We start from the raw sequence: 10,635 nt of genomic DNA, 5'->3' as shown, positions 1-10,635 counted from the left end.
TTGTGTTTGCATTTTGACCACTTTGTGGGGCAGTACAATATCTCAGAAAGGAGGTCAGGTCTCCTGCTCCCCTGGTGCATTCACTATAGCTGCCCAATTTCCCTGCTTTTTAAAGTTTGATAGAAATATCAGTTGGCTATAGGTACATTCTTAAGCCACAAGAGTTTTGCCTATTAGTAAATACACTTATTAGGTAATAGCGTGAGAGAAGAAGGTGCATGTGTCAGTAAAGTATAACCACAATGTCACATTCATAGCTTTATTATGTAGGTTAGACATCACTAACCTATCATGAATGATGAACATGTTTGCAAAGCTGCACCTTTGTATGCTTTGGAATCCATCACATACAGACTGAATGCATACAGTCAGCTCCTTCAGCAAACAACTGAAACAAAAAAAATTGAATTGATCACCATAAGAGTACGGTTCCTGCTCTTGTAGTGGGAGTGCATTTGCCCTCACCCCTCCTTTTCTCAAAGAGGCCTCGGGAGGTTGCCTCCCAAAGGGGGCTGAGGGGTGGAGCACATGGTGGTCTAATGGCCAATTGGAAGGAGGCATGGCTTATGAGCCAGCTCCTCCCTTGAACTCTTCCTCCTTGCATTTTTCTGCACCTACACTCCCTCCCTATATGCAGTGTGGGTTTTGCTAGTCACCTGTTTGAAGGGGCTAAGTAAGAATTTTCTGCAGGGATTCCTTGATTGGCGTTAGAGTTCCTCTTTTGCTGCTTACTTCCCACTGTTGGGATGAATTAGATTTGCATGTGGAAGTGGTGTGGTTTGGTTGTTCTTTGGGGCATTGAATCCTGGCAGGTGAGAAAACTGGGGAGAAACACATTAGGTGTATGGAGGTATTTTTAGGTTAAGGACACCCTTTAGAGATCTGCCAGTGCATTATGCCTGATGGGACTTGAGGCATTTAGGCCTGATATGTGGATTTTGGGTGGACGCTAGACAATGGGGCCTGAGTTAAGGCTGCCATATTCATGCCCCACAAATCTGGCATGCTAATTTGCATATTATGCAAATGATTTGCAGATTATGTAAATTGAGCATATCAATGGTTGCATTGTCCAGTTGTTTTATTTTTGTGCCTAGTAATTACCATCAAAAACTGGGGGAGGGAGGATGTGAGGAATCTTTTTTTAAAAAAAGAAAACCGTACATTTTTAGCCTTAAATGCCTAGACTCTAGTTTCCTACATTATGGAATATTTATTTATTAGGAGGATTTATATCCTGCCCTTCCACTGTTAAAAACACAGCTCAGGGCATCTTACAAACATAATAAAAACAATAAAAATACACAATTAATATAAAAACAGAATAAAACACAAAACAAAAACAAGTATAAAACAAGTGAATGCAGCAGTATAAAAATCTAACATAAAATAAAAAGCCAGCAAAGCATCAATTAAAAGCAATATTGTTATGGAGAGGTTGTCTGTATCAACAGTTAGGAAATGTGAAATGAACACACCACTACAACTTGTAATGCAAATAAAAATAAAGATTTCAATATTATTAGTTTAGTTGATCATCTTATCTAAAGAGAGTAGTGTCTGACCACGTGATAAGTGTCTTTAGTACACTGATTCTCACATACCAGACCAAGAAGAAAGAAAACACACCCTTCTATGATAAAGGCTGGAACTTGATGGAGACATGAGTGCTGGCACCTCTTTTTAAAAAATAAAATAAAAAATGCAGTGAATTTTAGAAACTTGACAAGCTGTGCTAGCATTAGACAGGGCAGCTATTCCACTCTTACTGGTCTTAAGAGGGAGAAAGCCATTCCTATTGGTCTTAGGCAGGGGAAAGTTTACACCCCCACTGCATTGCATATGTATATGTATGTATATATGTACATGTGTGTGTGTATGTGCACACAAACTCACATATGCACACCCATTTGGTGTGGAAATGAAGTAGGGAAATCTTTGGTGAGGAGATGCCTGCCAGTCATTTTGAAGAAGGATATTTTTTGAAAGATATTTTTTAGCTTTTTCTAATTTGCTGAACAGATGCTCTTTGAGGCAACAGGGTGAGTGAGGTTGCATTCCAATGCAACTTTACTTGGGAGTAAGCACTATTTAACAGGGTGGGGGCAGGGCCGAAAAATGCAAATGCCAATCCTGCAGCCTTTTCTACATAGAGGTTTGCTTTTATATCTTGTATTTGTTCAGGGTAGGGAGCGTTTGGTGGATTCGTACCTTCTTTATTCCATCCTCCATAATGGCAGGCAGACCCTCCCATTGCACCCACCACTTAAGACACATACCTTGAGACACAGAGGCAATTGAGGTGAAGGCTGCTTCTCCTTGCTGACTCAATCAGAAAGTGGAGCTGCATGTGTTGATCAAGTTAGCATGTGCAGTTTTCTAAACTGCTAGATTCTGCATATGCAGCAAGCAGGCAAACTAAAATTCTTGATTTTCCCAGGACAGCTATGGCATCTCTCATTGGCTAAGAACAATGGAAACAAGAATAGGCTGATTCCTCACAAAAGGGGCAGAAAACTGCCTCCACATTCTGCCTTGTACCTCTGGATCCACAGGGGCTAGAGACTTGCTTTTTTAAAAAAATGAAGGTTGGGAATCTGAGCCACCTAATGGGCTCATTGGGCACCAGGTAGCTTAGCTAGAATCCACATAAAACCCAGCTAACCAGGCAATATGGCAACCCTAGCCTGGGTGCATGTGCTGGGTTCAAACCCAAGGCCAGCCTAGCAAGTAGGGAATAATTTCCTCTCCATCCTTTGCTGAGGAGCCACAGTCTATGGCTATATCACATGGCCAGGAGTCTGAAGAGATGCTTACCTGCCAGAATTAGTTAAAATCCTCACCTGTCCATATTTTCTGAATTCAGTTAATTTGGTATGCTGTTCCTCCAAGTTGTTATATTAATAAATGTAACCTTATTCCATTGTTTTCATCTCAAGAATCATCTTGGTGGGTGTGGAGGCAAGCTGACTTTTTGATAAGCTTTTGCTGAAGATGAACTCAAATCTCTCACGTCATCCTGTTTGTTCATCTTTTCTGGCTATAAAAACTGTGTATGAATACCAGCTGTTGCTCTACTCACTGTTGGTGTCTGTGTGCATAAATTTGATCTGCAGTTGTGCACACATTTGCTACACCTAATTTGTTTAATAGATCAGCCCCTGAAATATGTTATGAAAAGAATACTTCATTCAGAAATACTTCCTAACTTCTTTTGTATTAACATGTTTTGTATTAACATTTTTAATTATATTTTGAAGATGTTTATTTTGAAATAAGCTCCTTTTTCCCTTGAAAAAAGTTTCATTTGTACCTGCTGTGATTCCCAATCTGAAATTAAATTCTTCCTTTCTGACCTCACAATTGGCTTCATGGAAACCATTTGCTTTTATTCTATAGATGTTTGCAGACAGGCAAGCTGCTACATCTCACCTTATGAAGGCTTTGGTACAGATGAAAGATGAACAGTTGCTGTGATCTCACTTTTAAATGGATCCATCCCTTCACAGCACATTGATTCATTGTGTCTTTAAATCGAACACCTATAATTAAAAACAGATACTGTTAAACAGAATGAAGCTACCTTGGCAGATGTCTCAATTGGCTGGAGACACACTGAAATTTGTCACTGCTAATACACAGTGAAATTCTTTTCAAATCCTCAGCTATAGTTAACAAAGTGTGCAACAAACATGTGTTTCCTAAAAACCCTATGAAAAATTATACCTTGTTAAATTAATAGCCAAAAAGTTTAAACAACAAGTTTCATGCAAGCTAAATTAGTATTGATTCATTCATTCATTCATTCATATCCTGCCCTTCCTCCCAGTAGGCGGCAAATGAAAGCACTAAAAACACTTTAAAACACCATAAAAATAGACTTTAAAATATATTAAAACATAAAATCTTTAAAAAAAATCTTTTTTAAAAAAGATTTAAAACATCTTTTAGAAAAGGTTTAAAAACATATTAAAAAGCAGTTCCAACACAGACGTAGACTCGGGTAAGGTCTCAACTTAAAGGTTTTGTTGAAAGAGGAAGGTCTTCAGTAGGCACCAGAAAGATGACAGAGATGACACCTGTCTAATATTTAAGGGGAGGGAATTCCAAAGGGTAGGTGCAGCCACACTAAAGGTCCATTTCCAATGTTGTGCAGAACGGACCTCCTGATAAGATGGTATCTGCAGGAAGCCCTCACCTGCAGAGCACAGTGATCGACTGGGTATGTAAATGATAAGACAGTCTTTCAGGTATCCTGGTCCCAAGCTGTGTAGGGCTTTGTACACCAAAACTAGAACCTTGACCTTGGCCCGGTAGCAAATGGGCAGCCAGTGCAATTCTTTGAGCAGTGGGGTGACATGTTGGCGATACCCTGCCCCAGTGAGCAGTCTCGCTGCTGCAGTTTGCACCAACTGCAGCTTCCGAACCAACCTCAAGGGCAGCCCCACATAGAGTGCATTACAGTAATCCAGCCTGGAGGTTACCAGTGCATGGACAACAGTGGTCAGGCTATCCCGGTACAGAAATGGCTGCAGCTGTCTTACCAGCCAAAGCTGATAAAAGACACTCCTAGCCACTGAGGTCACCTGGCCTCTAGTGACAAAGATGGATCCAGGAGCACCCCCAGACTACGGACCTGCTCTTTCAGAAAAAGTATGACCCTATCCAAAGCAGGCAACTCACTAATTATCTGAACTTGGGAACCACCAACCCACAGAATTTCCATCTTGCTAGGATTCACACTCAGTTTATTGGCCCACATCCAGCCCACCACCGAGTCTAGGGAGTGGTGCAGGGCTTGCATGGCCTCTCCCGATTCAGATGTTACAGAGAAATTGAGCTGGGTATCATCAATGTACTGCTGACACCTCACCCCAGATCTCCTGATGACTGCTCCCAAGGGCTTCATATAGATCTTAAACACCATGGGGGACAAGATGGTACCCTGCAACACCCCACAGCACAACTGCCAGGGGGCTGAAAGACAATCACCCAATGCCATTCTCTGAAAATGACCTTGGAGATAGGATCAGAACCGCTGTAAAACAGTGCCTTCAATACCCATCTCATTAAATCAACCCAGAAGGATACCATGGTCAATGGTATTAAAAGCCTCTGAGAGATCAAGTAAGAGTAACAGGGTCCTTCTCCTGATAAAGGTCATCTATCAGGGCGACCAAGGCTGATTCAGTCCCATAACCAGGCCTGAACCCAGATTGGAATGGGTCAAGATAATCTGTTTCATCCAAGAGTACTTGCAATTGCTGCACCACAACCCTCAATCACTTTCCCTAAGAAGGGGGTATTTGTGACTGGACAATAATTGTCTCAAACCAATGGGTCCAGGGTTGGCTTCTTCAGGAGCAGTCGGATCACTGCCTCTTTCAGGGTGGCTGGAACCACTCCCTCCCACAACAATACATTGACCATGTAATGGAAGCCCAGGGGTACTCCCCCAGTGCTTTCACTGTCCCAGGAGTCAATCCCTACTCCAGGGCAATTGATCCTGGCAAATATCTTTCTTTGCTAAGGCTGTGCACGCTCACAACAACCTTGCAAGGTGGTCAACTGCCACCACCCGTCTTACTGGTTAGCCACTCTGAGCCAGAGGGGAACCCAGAGCCCAGTCACCCACCAAGGCTTTTACAGGGCAAGAGCCAAGATATACTCCTTGCTCCTAAAAGCCTCAGGCAAAACACTCTACTTTTACACGGTAGTTGTGGTCGATGGCAAAGACTGAATTTAGGACTGGCCTTCTTGTGAAATGAACACACACTGGTAATAGAATTAAAGTTTATTAAAGAATAAAAAGTAGAAGAATAAAAGTACAAAAAGGTAAAAAGGGTAAAAGAGGTGCACAAATTTTAGCAGCAAACCAATTCCTTAAAGACCACACCCAAAGGGGCAAGGTACAACAGAAGAGAGTTCAGTCACAAAACAAAATAACAAAGTCTAACTAGCCTGCTCTATACTTACAGACCGAAAAGACTTGTAGATGATTAGCCTTCTCCCCTGAGAGAGATTCGGGTCAGGGTAGCTGATGGTAGGATGGATCCTAATCGGGTCACATCAGGTAAGCATGATGGAACCCCCAAGAGGAAGAAAACTTAGATTTCCTTGCCCATACTTATGGCAAAAGCCTTAGCAACAGCCGGAGGCAAGTAACCAATCAAGGGCGTCACGATGAGATGAAAAAACTCATTGTTCCCGGCCATAAAGTGCATCCTCCCTAAAACTTCCCAAGGTTTATGACCTTGGTGGAACCAGGCCCTTTGCTGATAAGAAGGTGTTAGCTGGGCCTTGTAATCAACTTCATCTGAGGCTGTAAAACTGCCAACTCATGCCTGTGAGCAAAACCAGTTGTTAACCTTTCAGGATCTCAGGCTATCAAAAGAATATTAAAAGGGAAAACCCCACAATTCCCTGCTCTGCAGCCATCTTAGTTGCAGGCCTGGGGCAAGCTGGCATGACAGACCACACCCTGGATCCACTTGGTACAACCCCCTCAGCAAGCTTTAATAAGCCAAGAAGGGCAAGGGTCGAGAGGACACGTTGCTGGCCGCATCATCACAAGCACCTTGTCCACATCATCAGGCTGCATCAACTGAAACCATTTCCAAGAAGTTGCAGTAGATGTTGCACTGGACACCTCACTGGAGACTACCGCAGATGTGGATGGAGTATCAAGATTGCTATGGAGGCAAGCAACTTTACCTTTAAAGTGCCTTGCAAACAATTCACAGCAGGCCTCCAGAGTCTAAAACTCCATTTCCTGGAGTTGATGTCAACAGACCCCTGACAATATAGAAAAGCTTCACTGGATGGGTGGATGGTACACCACCAGCAGCTTTAGTTTACTGTCTTCTTGGCCCGACACCAGGTGTAGGCCCTCACAGCCAGCTCCAAGACAGAGTGGTTTCCTGGGGACTGAGACTGAAGTTCTGTAGACCACAGCAACTCCTCCCCACCTTCCCTGCAGACTGTGCTGGTGTTGCACTGAGTATCCAGGAGAGCAAAGCTGGGTCAGATCAACTCCTCCCAGCTCACCCAACCAGGTCTCAGTAATGCACACCAAATCAGCACCTTCATCCATTATCAAAACATGGATGAGTGTGGTCTTATTGTGTACCAATCTGGCGTTAAACAACACACACAGGCCAGTGGATACAGCAGATGAGCAACAAGGAACCCATCCATGAGAGGAGTGGGAGCGAGAAACAAGGTGTAGATACCCTTGTAGTAGTAGATACTAGGTAGATGTGCATAGTAGCACATAAGTCCCACAGAAATCAATGTGAAAGGTTAGGCCACATCCGCACTATCCATTTCAAGCACTATTATACCATTTTAACCGTCATGGCCTCTGTCATTCCCCTACTCTGGGTCTCATAATGGATCTCTCCCACTGGCCCCAACCCAGGTCTCTCACAATCTCACTACTAGGTGTCACCACCTGACACTCTGTAACACAATACTGACCTGAGACTGTGCCTTAGTCTCCTCCTAGATGATTGCTACATAATGTCTGGGTGCACTTACAGGCCACAACCCCCCTGTATCTTTCTGCCTTTAAAGATTACAGCCCCGCATTGCTTTTGGATACCTGCTGCTGTTACACTATCCCTTCACTGCTGCCACCACTGATACTGTTTCCAGCTTTGGTATTCGCTCTGCCCACCCTTCTGGTCTGTAATATCCCAGCCAAGGATCAGGCAGGATCAGGCGTGTTGTTAAACCAACACTATATATTTGATAACACAAGGAATAAACAAGATTACTTTAAGTTCAGTCAACAGGCATGTGGTTACATATAATAGTGTTCTCTTTATATATCTTAGTCCTAAAACCTGCCTCACTACCCGCCTAAACACCAATCCACCCCTCCAAAATACAGAACCAAAAACAACTAACTCTCCAACTGTCATTCTCTCATTTATACCAATCACCCAGACGCTCAGCCAATCACAACTCAACATTCCTCAATATTCCAGCCCATGTACTCCCCCCTCTCACTCACTCTACCTACCACATTTACCCTACAAACCGACACTTACCATAATTACTGTACAACATTTATAGGGGCATCACAGCCTCCCCCAAAGAATCCTGGGAATTGTATGTTAAGGGTGCTGAGTGTTATTAGAAGATCCCTATTCCTCTCACAGAGCTATAATTTTCAGATTCCTCTTGGAAGAAGCAGTGATTGTTAAATAACCTTGGGAACTGTAGTTCTGTGAGGGGAATAAGGGTCTCCTAACAACATTCAATATTCTTAACAAAGTACAGTTTCCAGGATTATTTTGAGGGAAAACCATGACTGTTAAAGTGGTATAATAGTGCTGTAAATGGAAGGTGCAGATGTGGCCTTAACAATGAAAATCTATGTCTCACTGATTTCACTGGGAAATAAGTGCAACTAATTCTACCAAATATTTTCTCATACATATAACCTATAGAACTTACAACCACTGATGAAATCACATAGTACAGAATAAGTAGAACCTGCAACAAAATTTGCAGTATGGACTATTCTAGTTCAGGTTTCTAGCCAATCGGACACACCCTCTTCCAAGATACCCCATTCTATTTCCTCTCGCTCTTAGTTTTCCATTTTCTCACCTCCAGGAGTCAGTCTATATTCTGTGTCCACTGAGCATGCTCAGTCCTCTTTGGCTATTTTTAGGGAGTCCCTATTTTTTTTGTACTTTTGCAAACCTTTGGATTTCTCCAAGACAGTGGCTACCTTTGGTTCCTGATCTCAAGGAGGCTTCTAACCATGTTCATTATCCTGGAGCCACACAACTGAAAGGAGCAGGTCTATGTTGCAGGCCTGTACTATTGGGATAACTTGCAGATCACAATTAAGTTTGTTCCTCAAAACAAGTATTACAACACCTTTAAATATCGGAGTGCTAGATGTTATAAGCCAATTCCAATGGTTGGAATGATTCAATTTATATTCCTATTGGGTTCCAGCCAACCTCTTTCATTAATCGTTTGCCATCACTGCATTCAGTGGGCCTTTCTCTCAGTGCCAGCTAAGTGGATGTAGAAATATGAAGGCCTTGGTGGCCAGTTACTTATTTTTGGCCACTTACTTATTTTTGGCCACTTATATAAGCATGGGTTTGGCTGTTGCTTATCAAATTACAGAAAAAAACTGTATAGTTTCCATACTATATACAGTAGCAGAATCGGTTCTTCCTCATGTCCTTCGTAGAATGTCACCATTGTGGAGCAACCACCAACACTTTTGTATTTTTACTTTCTATTCAGAGTGAAGTACAGATGGAATTTGGGAAGGGGAAGTGAGACGCAGTTTCTCATGCAACATTAGTCATCTTTACATGTTACTCTTATGAAGGGGCAACATGGCTACAAATGGTTTGTGGGGCTATATAGCTTACTCCTGAGGTTGTGCAGCTTCTCTTGGCAGAGAGCCTTTTCTATCCATGTAGTCTCCTTGCACAATTTAGAACTATTTGGGGAAAGACCATAGCTCAGTTGTAGAGCACATGCCTTGCACACAGAAGTTCTCAGGTTCAGTCCCCAGCATCTCCAAGGATGGAGATCAAGGAGCAAGGATGTTGAGCAAGGAGAGACCCCCATCTGAAATCCTGGAGAGCACTGCCAGTCAGTGTTGCAGTACTGAGCTAGATAGACCAATGGTGTGACTCAGGGTAACACAGCTTCCTATGTTCTGGAAAAATCCGGAAGGGAGCCTATTAAAGAAAGAAAATGCTCCCTGCTTCAGAATTTTTTCCACAACATGTAAGGCGTCACCCAAAGGAACTGTGTGACCTCATGGCAGGGCAATATGTGTGGCCATACTGCCCCTTTTTATCCATGTTGTCCCTTCATGTGAGTAAACTGCGAAGGAGGTTCCTGTGTACTGAGACAGAGAGAGCCAAGGGGAAAATACACAAGCACTATGCACATTTATTTATTTGAACAAAATTGATAGTAGTCCTTGATTGTAATAAACCCTCTAAGCGGTTTACAAAATATTAATATTATCAAATAAACCCAGTTACAAACAAGTAATTAAAAACATTTGAAGGTTGGTTAAAATTAACAGTAAGATTAAGGAAAAAAGATTAACACATGTCAACATCTATATCTCTGGGTAGGTTTATCTAAACAAAAATGTTTTAAGCAGGCACCAGAAAGAGTACAGCGAAGCTGACTGCTTGATGTTGACAGACAGGGAATCCCAAAGTGTAGATGTGGCCACACTAAATGCAGAATATTATGTAGCACCTGTAACAGTAACAGTGCTGCAGATCAAAGCAGAAACATGCTTTTTAAACCACCACTTGAGCCCTTACAATGCACGGGGGAAGGAGAGCACCTAATTCTTTCCCAGTTGCCTCTGATGCATGACACCATTCATGTATGATAGCTGATTGCTAAAAATACAACAAAATCAGCTCAACTCAGATTATGTCCTTTTCAAAGGGACCTGACAAATTATGTGCATTCACACTACATAGCCAATGTGACATGGGCATGTACTTTTTGTTCAGTTTTCTGTTTTTTTCCCCTGTAAAACTTTTCCATCAGAAATCACTCTCAGCTGATAGACTGGGATGGAACACAAGGTAAAATACCACCTGCTGCCAGAGTTTATTTTCC

The 10,635-nt window shown here is 42.4% G+C and overlaps 1 long non-coding RNA gene across 2 annotated transcripts; it reads right to left on the bottom strand.

The window, feature by feature from the left end:
* Positions 1–292: 292 nt before the first annotated feature.
* Positions 293–6,085, bottom strand: LOC133386648 (uncharacterized). 2 transcript variants are annotated; one of them, XR_009763230.1, is made up of 3 exons: positions 5,977–6,085; positions 3,433–3,542; positions 293–388 (listed from the first exon to the last, which is right to left on the bottom strand). It is a non-coding gene; the product is annotated as an uncharacterized LOC133386648 (long non-coding RNA). The 2 variants fall into 2 exon arrangements; XR_009763231.1 differs by lacking the exon at positions 293–388 and adding an exon at positions 2,293–2,464.
* Between the last annotated feature and the right edge of the window lie 4,550 nt (positions 6,086–10,635).

The sequence above is a fragment of the Rhineura floridana genome, chromosome 6 (genome assembly GCF_030035675.1).
Source record: "Rhineura floridana isolate rRhiFlo1 chromosome 6, rRhiFlo1.hap2, whole genome shotgun sequence".
Classification (NCBI taxonomy): Eukaryota; Metazoa; Chordata; class Lepidosauria; order Squamata; family Rhineuridae; genus Rhineura; species Rhineura floridana.
The sequence above is the reverse complement of the archived record's forward strand: the minus strand, read 5'-3'. Positions and strand labels throughout refer to the sequence as shown.